Source organism: Schistocerca americana, chromosome 4, assembly GCF_021461395.2.
Source record: "Schistocerca americana isolate TAMUIC-IGC-003095 chromosome 4, iqSchAmer2.1, whole genome shotgun sequence".
In the NCBI taxonomy this organism is placed as follows: domain Eukaryota; kingdom Metazoa; phylum Arthropoda; class Insecta; order Orthoptera; family Acrididae; genus Schistocerca; species Schistocerca americana.
In genome coordinates, this window is record NC_060122.1 from 408,967,757 (window position 1) to 408,990,227 (window position 22,471).

Below are 22,471 nucleotides of genomic sequence, written 5' to 3' on the forward strand. Positions count from 1 at the left end.
TTCTTTACGTACTACACGAATATGTAATAAAAAATGGGGGTTCCGATTTTTTAAAAACGCAGTTGATACGCGTTTGACCTATGGCAGCGCCATCTAGCGGGCCAACCACAGCGCCATCTGGTTTCCCCCTTCAAGCCAGACGAGATTCGTTCTTTGTAGTTTTTTCGTTTGACACTTATTTCGTGAGATATTTGGTCCAGTCACGATCAATGGACCACCCTGTATATGGAGTGAGCTGCAGACTACGTGTAAGAAGAAGGCTATTTTTTCTTTTCAAACTCCGATCAGGCACCAGACAGCGTCTTATAGTATGCCCATACATCGCTTCATGTCACACTGTTCGGTTCTGATCGCAGAGTGAGAGCGTAAAAATGCCTAGAAAAGTGTGATATTGTAATGCCTCTATGGGTAAGAAGTACAATGCAGTTTATGCACGTGTGTCCGAAGGAACATTGCGTCGTACGTCTTACCAACACAGGCCCTATAATATCATACTTATTGCCCGTTACTTGGCCAGCGACTTTCAATTACAATTTCTCCCACACGAGAATTACATTGTGTGTAGGAGTGCAGGTTGTAGACAGACGGAAGTCGACATACGGAACTTTGGATTCTGTTCGGGTAGCCGAAGCGGTTAAGGTGAGCACTCGCGTAAAGTGGGAAATCTTGGTTCGAGTCCCAGTCCGGCACAAATTTTCAATGTATTCATTCCATTTTACATCTTTGAAGATTGTCAGTGTTCGCGGCTGTGAATACAATTCATTTGAGTCTAGATAAGTAGTGTTCTCGCCAAGCGTGATGTGCCTGCTGAGGGATTTTGCGTGATTTCATGCGGTTCTCATAACGCAACTGTCAAGCGATGACGTCTTCATGACAATTCTCAACCAAACTCTTCACTCACATGAACCGCTGGCTATGATGACAGCATTCTGGAACAGACAATAAACTGAAGACTAGCGTAGGGAATTGGCGGAAATCGAAATCACAGGCGGCTGCCTTCTATGATGAAAGAATTAGGAAGTTAGTACCAAATTACGATAAATGTCTAAGCCATTGCGGTGAGTATGTAGAAAACAGTTGGAAGATGTAGCCAAATGTTGCGAATAAAACATAAAATAATTTCACTATGGCTTCCATTTCGCAACCGATCAGAGGCATAAATCTCGTACAACGATTACTAATTCCGTCAGATATTACGCCAACTTAGCAGTCGTATAATCTGGCTGGCTGCCACGGCAGAAGACGGAGAGATTTTGCTCAGACCACAGCGCCAAATCTTACATTTGCATATATCAATCTTAAAGTATAATTCCGATTTCATTGATAACCATAGTAGCTCTACTCTCAATAGTATGATATTATCGACTCAATTCGGATTTTATTTTAATAGCCGTATTAATAATGATATGCAGAGGAATCACTTCGCGTGCCTTCAGCTGCCGCTCCCCTTTTCCCAAAAAAAGGCATATCGAGAGAAGCGATTTCGGCTGCCCACTCTCAAGGACGGTCTGCGCAGTAAGGGTCAATGTGGCGCACCGTACATGATATTCTTAAGAAATCGCTTCTCTGCGAGCAATGCTGAGAAGAATAGACTGTAAAATGTGTCATTTCATTTGTGATCGCAATTTCTACAATGTACAAGATGTTTTAAAATGGATATGTGTGTTTAAGACTCTGTAGCAGTTGTTACATTTAACTTGCAATTGTAAATAATACATTAAATGAAAGAGCAAGTCATAATTTTTCTTACAAATGCTGAATGCGAGCACCATTCGTTACACATCGAGTCAATAACTGAGTTCTTCCCAAATCTTGTTCAGTGTTTGTGGAGCAACCGATGCAAGAATGCTGTTTCTAAAGCCGGGTGAGCTATGTGGTAGCGGAGATACATACGCATGATCCTTTATGAACGCCCAAAGTAAAAATTCGCATGGCGTCAGATCGTGTGTAAACGTGGAGGTCGTGCAAAACAAGCTCTGCCATTTGGCCCCTTGGGGAACAGTCCAGCGGACGCGTACAAAGTCGTTTAACCAGTGAGGCGACGCCCATTTTAGTGCGAAATGAAATTTTGTGGTTCATCTTCTTCCAACTGAGGAAAGGTCCACAGTTCCTGATCATCAAGATAAACACCAGTCACAGCTGCTTCGCCGAATAAGAAAGGCCGATAAACTTTCCACCGCGATATGGCACAAAAAGAAAAAGTCTCGCTGCAGCTGTAATACCTCGTTGGAATTTTCTGACCCCCAGATACGCACATTACTTGTTTTCACATTCCCACTTACGTCAAACGTCGATTCATCACTGAAGACGACACGATGCAGAAAATTTTTATAGTTGTGAAGCAACGTTTCGTTTGCAGAATTGGCACATAAAACCGTAGACTGTAGGCTGTAGAGCTCCAACAAATGCAAATGATGCGGTTCTAGTTTCAAGTACCTTCATAAAAGTCACTGAAATTTGTAATTCACGACTTGCCTCCCGAACTGATTTCTTGGAGCTACGCGTGAAAGATTATCATTCATTCAATACATTCTTCACTCGTTCCTGGTCATTCCATACATTGCGCACATATGAACAACAAAAATAGATTCCGCTTTCATTTAATGTATTATTTATAATTATAAGTTGCATGTAATAAATGCTACGAAGCCTTAAATCACTGTGGATTTTCATTCAATAGCGATTATCTACCAACTTATTTTAGCCTCAGATCAAGAACGACTTTCTAAGAATTCCAGATTTTTGCACCGATGCTGCAAAACACAAACAGGTTCCTGATGCGCGTTGCTACTCCACAGTAGACGCAGACATTTACAGCAACCTGAGGACGAGGATTCAGGGAGGAGGAATCCGCAGAGCATTTTCACTGAACATGGGCTGACGTCACATTCGATTGCAAGCGTTTTGTCATTTCATTGCCGTACATTGTATAGATCATGACTAAAACCCTTTAAGTCATCAAGTAGCGTCATTTTGAAACTAAAACCATTCTTATAACAGATTTTTCGACGGTCTTTGAAGTATTCCTCTTCTCCTTGAAGAAGATAGTTGTAAAAAGTTGTAAAGAGTTTAGTTTCCAAATCACACGATATAATGCTTGAAAAATTAATTTGATCTTATACTGCCGTGGAAGCTTTGCGACGTCTAGATCTGTTCGTATAGCGTAAAGTTCATGAAGTTAGAGGACGGTTTTAAGCCTTTACGTTGATTCCGGCAGTTTGGGGAACACGAAACACTTTTTCATGTTGTATTAAGTAACTGACTCCTCAGACCTCACTGCATCGATTTTATTTTGTTTCACATTGTCAGTTTCAGTACATTTTGTCCTGTCTTAAGGAATTTCATTGTACCAACTGAAAATAAGGTATCTGAAAACCTGATCCAGTAGACACTTTCAAGGAAAGTTATTGAGAAATCGATATATCCCTTCTTAAGCACGTCAGTGAACTTAAATGGAACTTTCGATGCTCATAAAAAATGCGTACAAATCACGATTAAAAATGAAATGTGGTGTACAAAATTTGTAGCAGATTTCGGAATTTAGAAGTCTGTGTTGAAACAGTCATGTCTGTCACACCAAACGGCAATTGTTCTGCTAATGATGGAACAGCAATGTTAAAGGCTGCAGACCTGGACTTGTAAAATGTCGCAGCATGAGGAAACCGACTGCTAGAGAACAGCTCTGCAGTCTCGACATGATAGTTACGTGTCAGAGTTAATGGAAAGCTCCTTTCAGCATCTAAGGTAGGTTTCGTCGGTATTACTCGGCCTTTCAGTGCTACAATTAAATTAATTTCCTATTTAGTTAAAGTATTGAAGACTGGTGTACTTTACAGATACGAGAGGCGTTCGATACGCAGTGCAACACATTTTTCCCAAAAGCGGGTTGGTTTCATTCAGGATTCCAATACACAATTTTATTTTCCAGTCTTTTGGCCACAACACCTTGTATTTCAACATTATTCAATGCGACGGCCGTACGCCACCCTACTGAGAGGCGCTGTATGGTCGTATGGTACCACTCTACTGATCGACGTTGGAGCTGATATCTTGCTCCTTCGATAACCTCCCCATCATCTACGCACTGCTTATATCCCTTATTGGGCCAAACAGATGGAAGTTGGGAGACCCGGGCTGTTCATCTCCAGTTCGCAGACTTGTGTGAGACTTTGCGTTGTCGTGGAGAAGAAGGAGCTCGTTTGCATTTTTGCGGCGACGAACATATTGAAGTCTTTTCTTCAGTTTCCTGAGGGTAGTACAGTACACTTCCGAGTCTATCGTTATATCACGATGGAGGACATGAAACAGAATAACCTCTTCAGTGTCCCAGAAGACAGTCTCAATGGATTTCCGACTGAAGATGCGGCTTTGAACTTTTTCTTCGATGGGGAGGCACCTCCCCATGGATTGCTGGTTTCCTTCTGGCTCGAAGTGACGAACCCATGTTTCATCGCGTGTGACGATGTTCGACAAAAAATTGTCTCGATCAGCATCGTAATGTGCAAGCAAATTCGCACAGATGGTCTTAGGCAGCGACGAACCCAGAGGCCACACGTATTAGAATACCGTAACAGGTGGACGAATGCGTCAGCACCACCGAGAGAGACGTCCAGTTGTCCAGAGAGGTGTTTGATTGTGATCCGTCCATCGTCTAGAATGGGAGTGTCCGCACTTTGCAGTATTGAAGGAATCACAGTTGTGCGTAGCGTGACGTCACGTGGGACATCTAACGGGCTTGCGCGAAGCCCTTGCAATGATGACAGACACCTCACCCAACGACTCATCGTGTTTTTCTTTTGCCAGGTCTCTGCAGACATTCTGCAAGCGTCTATGAATATTTGCGTTAGTCTTGTTTCCTGCCAAAAGGAACTCACTGACAGTTCTCTGCTAGGAACACTTCTCAGTTACAGAAGCTATTTTGAAGCCAAACAATAGGGGCTGAAGCGGGAATATTGCGCGATGTCCTACAACAAATTCCGAATATTTTTCAACAGAAACTGGCCTAGAAAAAAAAAAGTGTCACATTACTTACTGAACGCCCCTTGTACCTTATTTGTGGTCGGAAACATTTTCACTGTACTTCAGTATACGGAATAAAATATTGCTACAAAGAGATATGTTTTGTGAATCTGTGATATGCGCAAATTGTCGATGGTAGAAAATATTTTGCAAGCACCTGGAGTAGCTGTAACGGCTGTAAAATCTGTCGGGGACGTGCTCTGCTTCACGAACACAATTCAATGATGATTGTCTCTTAAACGTACCCTTTGTATTTAATGGTACGTTCTCATACCATCTATAGAGCACTGTATGAAATTAACATTAGGGGAACGGGAAAGTTATTTAGAAAACTGATAGCTTCTAAAATGTGGCGTATATAGCTATTAGAACTTTATTGGAAAGTTAATACATTAAGTGAACATTTGAGTAAGTGATGAAAGAATTATATGGAAAATTCTTACCAGAAGTAAACAGTATAGCCATGCACGTGCTGTAATATCTTATAGTACCTATCTGCTTTCGGATGTAGCACCACTAATGATGGAGAATATTTATTTATGTTAAATATTGTCGAGAATTATTTTTTTTTTTGAGCCACAATCATGAAATATTTTTGACAAGATATTTCCACCATTTGTATAATGTAATACATCATAAACAGACAAATGGTGGAAATGTCTTTTAGAAAAAATTATGGAGAATGATGAGGGTAATAGGTTTCACATTATCATAATGAAAGGTCAGTGCTACAGAGGAGACAAGTCGCATAAAATCAGTAGAAACCCTAGGAGTGGTAAAAAAAAAAAAAAAAAAAAAAAATCGAACGAATTGAAATAATTTATATCGCTTGAATTGGCTGCACAAGACAGAGGTATAGGCTTCCCGCTTTGCAAACAGCAATTTGTCATGTTGTCTATGATTTAACGTGATGAAGTGATGAAATTCATGTCCTGTTTTCTGTTCCCATTTTCCGATTATTAACCAGGGGCTCCATCAGCTAAAGAAGTAACCCGTGTAATGCCATGGCTAGCTCTCCACCACATCCTGTACAGGTTTGTAGTTAACAAAACACTTTAGTATGCTTGCCTTAATTTCTATGCATGTACTTCATGTTTCAAGCACAGCTGTTTAGGGAAAGATGATGTCCCGAAATTGATAATATGAAATGAAATAATAAAATAAATAACGTTTCTAGCATTTGTAGACTTAGAGAAAGCTTTTGACAATGTTGACTGGAATACTCTCTTTCAAATTCTGAAGGTGGCAGGGGTATAATACAGGGAGCGAATGGCTATTTACAATTTGTACAGAAACCAGATGGCAGTGATAAGAGTCAAGGGGTATGAAAGGGAAGCAGTCGTTGGGAATGGAGTGATACAGGGTTTTAATCTCTCCCCGATGTTATTCAATCTCTATATTGAGCAAGCAGTAAAGGAAACAAAAGAAAAATTCGGAGTAAGCTCAAATGGCTCTGAGCACTATGGGACTTAACATCTATGGTCATCAGTCTCCTAGAACTTAGAACTACTTAAACCTAACTAACCTAAGGACAGCACACAAAACCCAGTCATCACGAGGCAGAGAAAATCCCTGACCCCACCGGGAATCGAACCCGGGAACCCGGACGTGGGAAGCGAGAACGCTACCACACGACCACGAGCTGCGGACTCAGAGTAGTTATTAAAATCCATGGAGAAGAAATAAAAACTTTGAGGTTCGCCGATGACGTTGTAATTCTGTCAGAGACAGCAAAGGACTTGGAAGAGCAGTTGAACGGAATGGATAGTGTCTTGAAAGGAAGATATAAGATGAACATCAACGAAAGCAAAATGAGGATAATGGAATGTAGTCGAATTAAGTCGGGTGATGCTGAGGGAATTACATTAGGAAATGACACACTTAAAGTAGTAAAGGAGTTTTGCTATTTGGGGAGCAAAATAACTGATGATGGTCGAAGTAGAGAGGATATAAAATGTAGACTGGCAATGGCAAGGAAAGCGTTTCTGAAGAAGAGAAATTTGTTAACATCGAGTATAGATTTAAGTGTCAGGAAGTCGTTTCTGAAAGTATTTGTATGGAGTGTAGCAATGTATGGAAGTGAAACATGGGCGATAAATAGTTTGGACAAGAAGAGAATAGAAGCTTTAGAAATGTGGTGCTACAGAAGAATGCTGAAGATTAGATGGGTAGATCACATAACTAATGAGGAGGCATTGAATAGGATTGGGGAGAAGACAAATTTGTGGCACAACTTGACTAGAAGAAGGGATCGGTTGGTAGGACATGTTCTGAGGCATCAAGGGATCACCAATTTAGTATTGGAGGGCAGCGTGGAGGGTAAAAATCGTAGAGGGAGACCAAGAGATGAATACACTAAGCAGATTCAGAAGGATGTAGGCTGCAGTAGTTACTGGGAGATGAAGAAGCTTGCACAGGATAGAGTAGCATGGAGAGCTGCATCAAACCAGTCTCAGGACTGAAGACCACAACAACAACAACTGTGCAGTGTGCGAATTCCTGTCTGTTAACGGAGAACCGTAGCGAGAACCGTTCCAGAATTACCTGTATAGCTTCGATGCTTGACATTTATCATGTATACAGGGTGAGTCATCTAACTTTACCCCTGGATATATTTCGTAAACCACATCAAATACTGACGAACCGATTCCACAGACCAAACGTGAGGAGAGGGGCTAGTGTAATTGTTTAATACAAACCATACAAAAATGCGCGGAAGTATGTTTTTTACACAAACTTACGTGTTTTTAAATGGAACCACGTTAGTTTTGTTAACACATCTGAACATATAAACAAACACGTAATCAGTGCCGTTTGTTGCATTGTAAAATGTTAATTACATCCGGAGGTATTGTAACCTAAAGTTGACGCTTGAACCTCCTACGTTCAGTTGCGTGTTGTAACAAACACGGGCCACTGTCGGCGAGCAGCATCTGCAGGGACATGTCCCACTGGAAACGCGTCGACGTATGTGGTATCAGCATGTGGGGCACCTGCACATTCCGCAATTAACACTAGGCTGACCCTTGACAGGATGTTCGACGGGCGTTTCATAGGACGTGGAGGACGCATAAATTGGTCAGCCCGTTCTCCTGATCTTACACCTCTGGACTTCTTTCTGTGGGGTACGTTAAAGGAGAATGTGTACCGTGATGTGCCTACAATCCCATACGATATGAAACAACGTATTCTGGCAGCCTGCGGCGACATTACACCAGATGTTCTGCGGCGTGTACGACATTCATTACGCCAGAGATTGCAATTGTGTGCTTCAAATGATGGCCACCACATTGAACATCTATTGGCCTGACATGTCGGGACACACTCTATTCCACTCCGTAATTGAAAACGGAAACCACGTGTGTACGTGTACGTCACCCCTCATGGTAATGTACATGTGCGTCAGTGAAAAAGACCAATAAAAAAGTGTTAGCATGTGGACGTAATGTGCTGTTCCAGTCTCTTCCGTACCTAAGGTCCATCACCGTTCCCTTTGGATCCCTACGTAATTCGGTGCTCTCCGATACACACGATCGAACAGCGAAGGAGTGGTACTCAAGCGTCAACTTTAGGTTACAATATCTCCGGATGTAATTAACATTTTACAATGCAACAAACAGCACTGATTACGTATTTGTTTATATGTTCAGATGTGCTAACAAAACTAAAGGGGTTCCATTCAAAAAAACGTAGGTTTGTGTTAAAATACATACTTCCGTGCATTTTTTTATGGTTTGTATTAACCAATTACACTAGCCCCTCTCCTCACGTTCGGTCTGTGGAATCGATTCGTCAGTATTTGATGTGGTTTACGAAATATATCCAGCGGTAATGTTAGGTGACTCACCCTGTACAGATGAGCGGCATGTTTCGTCTCACGTTCGTTTGGTAAGTGCAAGAACGTCACCAAGGACTTCTTCAAACTCCAGTGACAGACGCTACAAAACTTCGAGAGCAAACGTTCCGTGCAGAGCAAGCACACATCTCACACGACGACCATGAAAGGAAATTCAACGAAATTTGAGCTCTTAAGGAAGTGAGACCTTAGTTTCTCCCAATGTATGCAATCTTGAAATAACGTACCGGAATGCAGCTGGGTGATGTTGTTGACATCCGCCAATATTTCGAGACGAGCACTCGCTGTCACATTCGAGGCAAAACTGGGAGGAAATATTCCTGCCGAAGTATTGGCGGTTGTCGACTACGTCACGCGGCTGCGTTCCCGTAAGTTATTTGAGCTCTTAAGGAAGCGTTATTTCCATGTGAATACAAGAGCTAAGAGGGACGAATCCTCCGACGTCTACCGTAAGAAGTCTGACGTAGTGTGGTGTAAAATTAGACGCAGAGCCGGACGCAGACTCATTTAGCGTGCTTCCGTTTTAAATACACAACAGTGACACCGAGACTGCTCCTAGTTGATTGGTCCAAATAACTATACCTTTTTCGTATTTATCAACTTGATTTTTGAACACGGGAAGCGAAGTAAGTATATCGAATTGCAATGGGCATACCATTGTTAAGCGCCGAAGAGAGAGTAGAAATAGGTCACTGAAGGCCTTTGTGAGGAGAAGGACTAGCTTGATGACGTGTTAGAAGAAGAATCTGGAGTCGATAACATAGGGGATCCAGTACCAGAGTCAGAATTTAAAAAATATCTGAAAGACTTGCCATCAAATAAGGCAGAAAGTAAACCTTCAGTTGGAATGTATAAAATTATTGGAGGGGGGGATTGTCAACAAAACTGTTCACGTTGGTGTGTAGAATGTGTAGAACTGGCGATACACCATCAGACTTCACGAAAAAGCAAGAGCGAACAAGTGCGAGAAATATCGCAGGATCAGCTTAACAGCTGTTCACCCCTGGTAGCTGAGTGATCAGTGCGACGGAATGTCATACCTAACGGCCCGGGTTCGATTCCAGGCTGGGTCGGAGATTTTCTCCGCTCAGGGACTGGATACTGTGTTGTCCTTCTCATCATCATTTCGTCCCCATCCACATGCAAGTCGCCGAAGTGGCGTCATCTCGAAAGACTTGCGCCAGACGAACGATCTACGCGATGGGTGGCCCTAGCCACACGGCATTTCTTCTTCAACTTAACGGCTCTTGAGTTCCAAGCTGCTGACAAGAATAATACGCAGAAGAATGGCAGACAAAACTGAGGAGTTCTCACTTCACGCTTGATAATGGAAGCAAGGTTGAAGAAAAATTAAGACATGCTCGAAGCATTCTGAGAGAAAGGAAAAGACAGATAATACGTTCAAGAACCAGGGGAGAACAATAAGATTGGATGACAAAGAACGAACTGTTCGGATTGAAAAGGGTGTAAGAGAGGGGTACAGTCTTTCGCCCCTAATATTGAATGTATGCTTCGAAGAAACAATGGCGAAAATAAAAGAACGATTACAGACTGGAACTAAAATTCAGGTTCAGAGCGTATCAGTCATAAGATTCGCTGATGACATTGCTATCCTCAGTGAATGTGAAGAAGAATTACACAATCTGTTGAATGGAATGGTCAGTCTAATGAGTACAGAATATTAACTGAGACTAAACCGGAAAAAGACGAAGGTAGTGGGATGTAGCAGAAATGAGAATAGCAGGAAACATATCTTCAAACTAGGCGATCACAAAGTAGACGAAGGACGTCTGCTGCTTTGTAAGCAAACTTACCCATGAAGGAAGAGGCTAAGGAGCACAAGAAAAGCGAACTAGTACATTCATAGTGGGCATTCTCGTCAAAGAGAAGTCTGTTGGTATCAAACGTTGACTTTAAGTCGAGAATGAAGTGATAATTAAATGAAGACCCTAAGCTGGCAACAGGCGTTGATATACATCAACGGTGACAGTTGAAAATGTGTGCCCCGACCGCGACTCGAACCCGGGATCTCTTGCTTACATGACAGACGCTCTATCCATCGGAGTCACCGAAGACACATCGTGCGACTGCAGGGATTTATCCCTTACACGCTCCCCGTGAGACTCTCATTCCCAACTTAATGTCCCCACACTACATTCATAGTGCCACAGCCCATTACACTCATTACTCGCGGCAGACTATCTTACCGAGTCCCGTAACAGTTCGGGCAATGCGTGTGCATCCGCACAGAAGAAGGTCAATGGCCGGTTAGCCTTAAGTATAAGAATATGGTATATGTTCTTTCGGGCATGATCGAAGGAACAGGTACCATCTTCACATATATTAAGTGGAGAAAGAAAACTGAGAATGTACGTTTGCGAGATATACAACGGCCATTGGCGAGAGAAATCTTATTTTGATACTGAGAATTATTTTTCATCATACGATATAATGTTGTTTGTGTGCAGTTCACTGAAAGAAGTGAGAGGTAATGCAGATAATGCTTGTAGAAAAAAATTATCTTATATCACTGGTTTACGTGACAGAAAAAATTGTAAGCTTGATCCTTCGTGTAAATCATTTCAGAAAAACTATTCATCCGCTAAGACATAATCCAAATTTTTAATTCCTACTAAAGGAAAATGTTGCATGTTAAGGTCTGAACATAATATGTTCATGACTGACAACGGGTAGTAGATGATGATGTGAATAAACAATCAGGGTTTATGTTGACATACAGTCGTTTACTCTCCTCATGCGGACGATAACTTCGTTGAAATGATATTAATATCTTAATAGAAAATTTCGGAAATTATTGAGGGATATTCTGCATTGACCTTTCTTTCTGTTAAATAATCTTGACAACAATGAGAAAGACTGTAATATGTAATCACTGAAACGCAAAACCCTCAGAAAAATAAAAACGTACCGTAATGTTGCAGAAACGGTTGCGGGAACATCTCACAAGGGAATCTCTGCGTCCCAGCCGCTCAGACGTGGTCTTAAGATGTCTTTTGGGGATCAGGAACTGAACACAGATCAAGCATGAAAGCAGAAAGATGTGCTCGAGCGAATCAGAGTAGTAACGGCGTTGTGATTATGTGGCAACGCTGCTGGACTGCGAACGGGGAGATTCGTGCTCAGGTCTCCCTTCTACTCTATCTTTTTTTTTTCACAAACTTATGAACTGTTCGTCCAGCCATTGATGTGTCTGTTCGCTGATATTTAAATCTGTCTCTGTCTCGTCGTATAACCTCGGTTTGCAACAGCGATGTGTAAGGAAGGGACCTCCAGACGCACGTACCTCCTACTTGTTGTATACAAGTACCACATTTGACTCTTGTATTCCATTTTGTAAGTTCTGACTGTGGAATTCCTCTGTTGTAACATAATTAATACCCGTTTATTTGTCGTTTTTATTTCCGTGAGAGGTCTATGCGGCATCTCGCGTGCTCTCACCATTCATCACATTTACTTGCAACTGTAATATATTCTTACCACATGTCTCATATTCCATAATCAACTCTGTAACCACAAAACCCCGACACCGTGATTCTTGCAATTCGCTCGATGTTGCACATCCTTTGACCCCGGGTGATTCACTGATTCTGTTTTGTTTCTTGTTTCACAATTCAGTACACCTTTTTCCCGTTTCCAGGCTTGATTTGTGTTCAGTTTTTGACAGGCTATCCACTGGGTTATTTTAGCACTAAATCTGAACGGGTTGTGTTGGGGAGTTTCCATTGTCAGCATAGCGTTGTTGTGTTGCTCTTCCACTGTATTCAGTGACCCTGTACACGAGGTGCATATCGGCCAACTTTTCCTTAGTAAAGCTATTCATAGTGCTGTGAATAGCTCATGACATTCAACCAACACTATCGGAAAAATAAACCTGAGACAAAAGTGATAATTACCAGAAACAGTCTCGACAATGAAGAAGAGGAATGTGGGTACTACTGTTGTCAGCAAGTACCGTGAGTGACTGTAACATGTTTGTTTTCAAACAAGACATACAAAGCATACCGCGAAGTTTGCTGTTGTACATATATTTTAAGTGACATAAAGGTTCAAAGATAAACGAGTTGCAGTTACTCTGAATGAGCCACTGAAGACCACTGTTCCCTACACTAAAGTATAAAATTTCCTGAACATCCTCCGAAATTTTTGACATTAATGTAGAATCACATCGATCGTACTTACTATTTTAATAAAAGTGTTCCAAATCGCAATAAATTATTTATTTTTAATTATGGTAAACGGTTTTGGTTTATAAGACCACCTAATGACACACGGCCCTGAAATACACACATCACAAAATGTTTTGCATCACCCCGGTTCCCAGAATTCTTGAAGATAGTCGTTGACTGTGGATATTGTATCGCAGACACAGTCCCTTTGACTGTTCAGAGATGTCACTACACCCGCCCAAAGATGTAAACAACCATCAATGAGCAGCGAATATTAGACGGAGGGGGTCCGACAGCCGATCACTTCCAATCATTCCACCAGGAAGGAGGTACACGGCTCGTGTTGTCTGTAGTTCATAGATGCCTAGACGATCAATACTGCGGTTCGATCGCGTTCGCATTGTTACTTTGTGCCAGGAAGGGCTCTCAACAAGGGCGTCTCTGAGTGAAACAAAGCGATGTTGTTCGGACATGGAGGAGATACAGAGAGACAGGAACGGTCGATGAAATGCCTCGCACGGGCCGGCCAAGGGCTACTACTGTAGTGGAAGACCATTACCTACGGATTATGGCTCGGAGGAACCCTGTCAGCAACGCCGCCATGTTGAATAATAGTTTTCGTGCAGCCACAGGACGTCGTGCTACGACCCATACTGTGCGCAATAGGCTCAATGATGCGCAACTTCACTCCCGACGTCCATGGCGAGGTCAATCTTTGCAACCACGACACCGTGCAGCGCGGTACAGATGGGACCAACAACATTCCGAATGGACCGCAAAGGATTAACGCCACGTTCTCTTCACCGATGAGTGTCGCATATGCCTTCAACCAGACAATAGTCAGAGACGTGTTTGGAGGCAACCCGGTCAGGCTGAACGCCTTAGATACACTGTCCACGAGTGCAGCAACGTGGAGGTTCCCTGCTGTTTTGCGGTGGCATTATATGGGGCCGACGTACGCCGCTGGTGGTCATGGAAGGCGCTGTAACGGCTGTACGGTACTTGAATGCCATCCTCCGACCGAGAGTGCAACCATATCGGCTGCATGTTGATGAGGCATTCGTCTTCATGGACGACAAATCTCGCCCCCATCGTGCACATATTGTGAATGACTTTCTTCAGGATAACGACATCGCTCGATTAGAGTTGACACCATGTTCTCCAGACATGAACCCTTTCGCACATGCCTGTGATGCATTGAAATGGACTGATTGTGGGCGACGTCACCCACCAACCACTCGGAGCGATCTATGCCGATTCGCCGATGAGGAGAGGGACAATCTGGAACAACAGTGCCTTGATGAACTTGTGGATAGTATGCCACGAAGAATACAGGCACGCATCATGAAAGAGGACGTGCTACTGGGTATTAGAGGTACCTGTGCGTACAGCAATCTGGACCACCACCTCTGAAGGTCTCGTTGTATGGTGGTACAACATGCAATGTGTGGTTTTCGAGAGCAATAAAAAGAATTGAAATGATGTTTATGTTGATCTCTATTCTAACTTTCTATACAGGTTCCGGAACTCTCGGAATCAAGTTGACGCTAGACTGTTTTTGATGTGTGCGTATATATTTATAATGGGTCAGATATACAGTTGCGCTCTATCAGACCTACGGTTGGGTAGATTTGGTACAGTACGCAAATGACGTAGTAAATGGTAGAATTACCGCTAGTATTGGTGGCACTGATAGGAAAAGAAACATAAATGAAGGTTTGAGAGAGACACTGTGAGACGCAGACATCTCTTCGATATTTGTTTGCTTAGCACATAATTATAACCGCACATCGTTCCGTGTTAGTCCATTGTGTATTTTATATTCTTACAAAATGTAAATTACATTTTATATATAATAAACTGTAGCTGCCCGCGTAGCTTCTGCGTTTTTATGTACCAAAGCAAATACTTTTGATGCAAGTAAGTTTATATGCACTAATATAAGGTATCTGCATAATTATTGTTCTTATTCTATACCCAGTGGAACATTATCCACGACGTTCCTTTTTAATTTTACCTTTTCTTGGAGTTAAATGCGTTTTATGGCCCTATATGATGAACCTGTATTTTTTATTTTTAATACGACTTCCGTTTACAGGTATAAATAAACATTTTTCGAATAAAGCATGAACTGAGTATTGAGAATTTCAATTTTTGCGATAAAAACTGTTTATTTTTAAGTACCAGACAGGGGAACAGTTACGCAGAACAAAAATCTTCCATAGATTACACGGATCTTTATAAATTCGCACTGAGTCACTAGGCGGTTCACCGCTTCCGGTTTCTAGGGGAATCTAGAAAGACACCGATAGCATAGGCGAAGAAAGAGATCGCAAAGAGGCTATGTACGATAGGTCTGGAACACACCTAAAGTGCAGGTAACGTGGTTACGATGTTAACTGACCAAACCTGCTGGAAAAATTGCCGTGTCCTACGCTTGTTATGATAGTCTACAGTAGTTTTACCACTCTAATCATGTATGGCACAAAACATGCCCACCGGGAAAGCTAACGATGAAAGCAACATATACAGAATTTTTTTTGCTTACATTTGGTTTCAATGTATCTCTTAAAAAACATCGCACGATGAAGTATTGTTTAACTTGACCTTAACTCATTAACAGAAAAGCATAACAAACGATAGAGCTCATCCCAGTTGTTACACAAAACTGGTCAGAACGCTGTTGGAGAATCAACGAAAAGACCATGCTAGATTTAAACGAACGGAAAATCTCCAAGATTGGCGATCTTTTACAGAAGCTCGAAATTTAGCGCTGGCTTCAATGCGACATGCTTATAATAGTATCCAGAACGAAATTTTGTCTCAAAACATGGAAGAAATTTCAAAGAGCTTCCGGTCGTATGCAAAATATATTAGTGGCAAGACACAATCGATGCCTTCTCTGCGCGATAGCTATGGAAATACTATCGACGACTGCGCTGCTAAAGCAGATTTACTGAACACACCTTCCGAAATTCCTTCGCCTGAAAAGACGAAGTAAATATTCCAGAATTCGAATCAAGAACGGCTGCCACCATGAGTAACTTAAAAACAGATATTCTCAGAGTAGTGAAGCAACTTAAATCACTTAATAAAAGCATGTCTTCCCGTCCAGACTGTATACCAATTAGGTTCCTTTCTAAGTACGGTGATGCAGTAGTCCATGCTTCTTTCTAAGTATAGTGATGAAGTAGTCCGTACTTAACAATCACATACAACCGCTCTCTAGACGAAAGATCCGTACACAAAGACTGCGTATTTCCACAGGTCACAACAATGTTCAAGAAAGGTGGTAGGAATATTGGGCTAAGTTACAGGTCCTTCTCATTAACGTCAGTATGCAGCAGGATTTTGGTTTGTATATTGTGTTCCAACATTATGAATTACCTCTAAGAGAACGATCTATGGACATACAGTCAATAGGGATTTAGAAAACATCGTTCTTGTGAAACACAACTAGATCTTTCCACACGCGAAGTGCTGTGTTCTACTAATAAGGGATTTCAAATTGATTTCATATTTCTAGATTTACAGATGGCTTTTGACACCTTACCACACGAGCAGCTTGTAAAACTGCGAGCTTATAGAATATCGTCTCAGTTACGTGACTACGTGATTTCCTGTCAGAGAGGTCACAGTTCGCAGTAAGTGACGGGAAGATATTGCAAAACTATTTAGAAAAGATATCTATACGGTGCAAAAATTAGAAAATGAACATAAATAATGAAAAGTACAAGATCATCCATATGAATGCTAGAGAGACTCCCTTAAACCTCCGTTACACGATAAATCAGTCAAACATGAAGGCCGTAAATTCAACTAAATACCTAGGAATTACACTTACGAACAATTTGAATTCGAACGAACACAGAGAAAATGTTGTGAGGTAGGCAAACTAAAGACTGCATTCTACTGGCAGAACACTTAGAAAGCGTAACAGGCATGTAACTGCCTACACTAAGCCTGTCTGTCCTCTTTTGGAGTACTGCTGCGCGGTCTGGGTGCTTATCAGATAGGATTACAGGAGTATATAGAGGAAGTTGAAAGAAGAGCAGTACGTTTTGTACTATCCCGGAAGAGAGGAGAGAGCATCACTTAATTATACAAGATTTGAGGTGGACATGGGAAAAACAAAAGCATTTTTTGTTGCGGCGGAATCTTCTCACGGTATTTCAATCACCAATTCTCTGCTCCGAATGCGAAAATATTTCGGTTGTCACCTACCTACATAGGGACAAACGATCGTCGTCATAAAATATGGGAAATCAGAGCTCGCACGGAAAGGTATACGTGTTCGTTCTTTCGTTAGATGAAACCTCTGCCATGCTCTTAAGTGTGATTTGCAGAGCATCCATGCAGATTTACATGTAGAGCCTTACCAATCCGTTCTCCCAGATTTCGACTACGTTGACATTACAAACATTACCTTAAATTACGGCGGTCGAGAATCGACTAATACCGCATGTTTTATTACTGACAAAAATAAACTAACAGATATCTTTAATGAACATTAGTATGAAGGCTGTCATAGATCTACGCAGGAAATGAACTGCATGTTCCCTGCGTATGTGTGTTGAAAGACGAGCTCAGAAAGTGTTCACCGTTCATCTGACATTCACCAAGTTCACCGAAGTATGTCTCGAACTGAAACAACAAAGGGAGAAGCAGGGCTGATGTCCACTACATAGTCTCAGGATGATAAGCGAAGGCAGAGTTTCGGAGCCAGAGAACGTAGCGTCGTCGGGACATGCGGAGCGCGTTTGTCACGGGCGGCCGCGATACGGCCGGCCGGATCCCGCAAGGAAGCAAACTTGGCCGGAGGGAGGGAGTGGCAAGGCAGTGCAGACCGCCGCCATCTCTTATCGATGTTGGCAGCGCCTCTGCTGGGCCCGACGTGCTTAACAAGATTCGTGACCGCCGAACGCCGTCCGTCTTCGGTTTTGGGAGGTCATGGATCCAGTATAATGTTCTCGCTAGAACTACATCACTCCCCATGTTGACGATCTGCAACGTTGGAGCTAAAATTCCTGCAGTGCGACAAAGTAAACTGGAATAATTTGGGTGAAAACAAGTTGCGAAAATTTTTCAACTGACAGTGATTTGTCTCTGGCTTTTTATGAAATTGCACTTTATAGAGTAAGTGCAGAGGATATACAATGTAGATTGGCAATGGCAAGGAAAGCGTTTCTGAAGAAGAAAAATTTGTTAACATCGAGTATAGATTTAAATGTCAGGAAGTCGTTTCTGAAAGTATTTGTATGGAGTGTAGCCATGTATGGAAGTGAAACGTGGACAATAAATAGTTTAGACAAGAAGAGGATAGAAGCTTTCGAAATGTGATGCTACAGAAGAATGCTGAAGATTAGATGGGTAGATCACATAACTAATGAGGAGGTATTGAATAGAATTAGGGAGAAGAGGAGCTTGTGGCACAACTTGACTAGAAAAAGGGACCGGTTGGTAGGACATGTTCTGAGACATCGAGGGATCACCAATTTAGAATTGGAGGGCAGCGTGGAGGGTAAAAATCGTAGAGGGAGACCAAGAGATGAATACACTAAGCAGATTCAGAAGGATGTAAGCTGCAGTAGGTATTGAGAGTTGAAGAAGCTTGCACAGGATAGAGTAGCATGGAGAGCTGCATCAAACCAGTCTCCGGACTGAAGACCACCACAACAACAACAACAACAACAACAACAGAGTAAGAGAGACTTTCCAGGCATAGCACAAATACTTTATACGGCTACCCGAAAGAGAGACATAATGTAATATCGTTTAGAAACGTCATGATTAATCGCAGTATTCAGTTCTCTTGATATTCTCGGTTACCTGCCTGCTCTGCAGCGCAGTTATCGAGTTTTGACCTAAAATTGACATAAATATTTATTTGAAATTTTCTGCGATATTCACTATTATATTGTAGAAAATATTAACGCTAGAACACTAAAGGAGGTAAATGTTACATTGTTACTACTCCATACTTTATTTAAAGGATTTCATAATTTATTGTTTATCACTAGTTAATTACGATTTTAGGATCTCAGTCTCCAATGGTTTGTCACATAGAAAGCAAGTACAAAATGTCCTCCTTTACACCCTATACTGACAATACAAGACTGGCGGTAACCGTGAATTGATATCAACTGCAATTATAAAGTTTTCGAGGCTTTAGTAACCTAGGGTTAAGCATGTGGAGATTCCTGTTTCAGGTTCGCCCTCAGAATGAGAACTAAATAATAGGAGGAATCAATAGCACGTGGTTCTCATTTATTGTCCATTCGATTTTTAAGTGAAATTGTAGGAATAAGAAAAATGGCTCTGAGCACTATGGGACTAAACATCTGAGGTCATCAGTCCCCTAGAACTTAGAACTACTCAAACCTAACTAACCTAAGGACATCACACACATCCATGCCCGAGGCAGGATCGAACCTGCGACCGGAGCGGTCGCGCGGTTCCAGACTGTAGCGCCTAGAACTGCTCGGCCACCCCGGCTGGCTGTAGGATTAAGAACAGAAACATAAGTGAATAGTGATTGAACTGAATTAAAATGGGATCAATACTGACCTATAATCTTCCACCACAGCACCCAATTATTGGAGATGAAGAAATTATGGAAAAGCAGCAGAATGAACGCAATGTCACATGCGACGCGAGGCATACACTTCTTTAAATGACGTATTCTGTATTTCCTGCTTGTCTTATAATCACAGTGGGTAGCTTCTGCCGATGGTGAGCGTCTTGATAGCGGTACACGCTGAGCTATTTTAATCGATAAAAAAAGAGAAGATTTGAGAGTCGATTGAGAAAGAACTGCTGCCAAAATGTGTATCTACACAGAATGAAAACCATCGGAAGACGAGCAAGTAATACTAGAACATGATCGTTTTTCTCACACATGTGGCTAGGTGTGATGATTCCAATATAGCATGAATTTATTTGATAATTAATTTGCTCAAAACTACTTAGATTGTAATCGCTCTGCAAGCGTTGTCGATGGTAAAGAAGAAGAGCATCTTCGCTAGTGAAGTTAAAGGAACACTAGAAGACTGGACGAAAGAAAGGAATGACGTAGAGAGAAGAGAGAGAGAGAGAGAGAGAGAAAGAGAGCTATAGTAGAATATGAGAAAAGATGTAAACTTGGAAGAACTGCAGAAGACATACATTTGGTGTACTTTCCAGCACTATCGCCGGTTACTTACGAGAATTGAGCAAGAGCTGTGATATGGACTTAACAAATTGTGTGAATGATGAGAAACTATTAGTGTGTGTGTGTGTGTGTGTGTGTGTGTGTGTGTGTGTGTGTGTAAGGGCGTGAGTGCGCGCGTGCGTCTGTGGGCTCGCGCTCGGTATATGTCAAACACGCCTGGTATTCCTAGAGCTGCAGTCTGATTTACGACAGTGACTCGATAGTATCGACTGTTCTAATCAAAGCTGCCGACTATCTGATGCAAGTCCCAAGACAATGACGCTGTGACAGCATAAGCACAAGAGTAATTTTTCGGAGGGAAGGGGAGCAGTCTTTCGATGCTAGTCTCGTGAGGATGTTTTCGCAGACGAAAATTAGTCTGCAAAGGGAGTTGTTGAGGGAGGGTTACTCCAAGAAAGCTGATGTGAGGACCTGGTCTGAGAGAAAAATAACTGTGTAGCATCGACAAGCCATTTTTAGATATGAGAACCCGTAGCGATCTTCGTGTTTATTACTGCCATAGTTTATTATGAACAACTGTAACTGTTAATACGGAATGATATCATTTGAATTGACAATAACCAGCATATTAGCAAATGAGCGTAGGTAACCAGCACTATAGTATTCTTCATATTTTGGACCCACTTTCCGATAATCTTCCTTAGCCCGTTATGGCCGGCTTCGACCAGCATTCCCAAAAAAGAAAATTCCACATGTGGCGGACGTAGCTACTTGACTGCTAAACGTGTTGAGGGCATCAGAAAGCAAAAGAAATTTACATGTGCCGAAAATGTGCAGATACCAGGAAGAATTTACTGCATATACAATAGCGAGGAAAATCTAATTTCTCTGGAAAGTGAACTAATACTTACAGAATTCTGGAAATTTTTGTGTTGTGGCCGGATAAAATAAATTTTTATGGTTATTATGAAATGGCTGCAAACAAAAAAACTTTGTGTGAACCGTTTGTGGATAACAATGAGAAAGGAATGAATGGTAAGAAAAATATTTGTTAATATAAGTTTTAAATGGATGGGACATTGTCCAACTTACGGCTAAACACGAGAAAGGCGAAACTAACGCAGATCAGGCGAAATTAGTGCGTGACTGTAATATTTATTTCAATCCCACCTATCTAACATTTGTGTTATTTCCATAGCTTATTGTCTACAATGTTCTTATGTGCAAGCACTGTGTTGTCATATTTCTGCGGGAACTTCTTATGTTCTGCTTCCGACTAAGGGATGGGATACCAGACTGGCATTTGCCCAGCGTGGGTAACCATCCAAATACTCACAATCAGGTCGGCGCATCGAAATGGTGATTTCCATCGTTTTTCAGGCATACATCAGGGGCAACAATATTTCTTCTTCCTATGTTTCGGCTGATAAGCGTACAACCGTCTTCAAGATATGTCGAATTAATGATGGAATACTCTATTCGCCCGGAAACCTTTAAGAAATATGTAGTTGTTTCCGTTCCCTAGTCTCATAAACTACTGGTGAAAACGTTAGAAGGTTCTTGCGGGCACACGGAGAAAAACAGAAAACATGAATGTTGAAGAGTTCTAAAACATCTACTACAAAATTATTAAAAAATTATCGAGTTCATAAATTACGAGTTTATCATGTCGCAATAAGAAATGAAACAAGAACATACTTAATTTGGCAACATAAAAGGGAAACTGAGCAGGAAAACCTAATGACTAAATTGTGATGTATACATTTTTTAGGGCATAGAACAGAGAATGTGGAAATATGTAGACATTAATGTACGTGTAGAGATAGAGACTTACAGCCACCCAGTCGAATAGCATTCGACTTAAAAATATACACGGTTGATTATAAGCACTGAGAAATATCATTATCTTCTATAAATATTTTCCACTTCAGAAGTGTATAGAGCATATTTAGAAAAGCTATGAATTTTTACGTATTTATTTGATCATATGGTATTGAACATACAAGTTGGTATTTACTATTAGCAGAACCAAACGTGGATATTAACATGTGTAAACGGCGTTGCTCAGTATGAAGATACTGCAATTAAATTTAGCTGTCGAGACGGATAGAGAAAGCAAAATGGACAACAGTTAGCTACAAGTCTGATAATATCAATGTACAGAAGCGAAGTTTAATGTTGAAAAGACGTAACTGTTAGTTACAATAACATAAAATACACTACTACAGCTCTATCTCAGTATTGCATCTGAATTTTTAA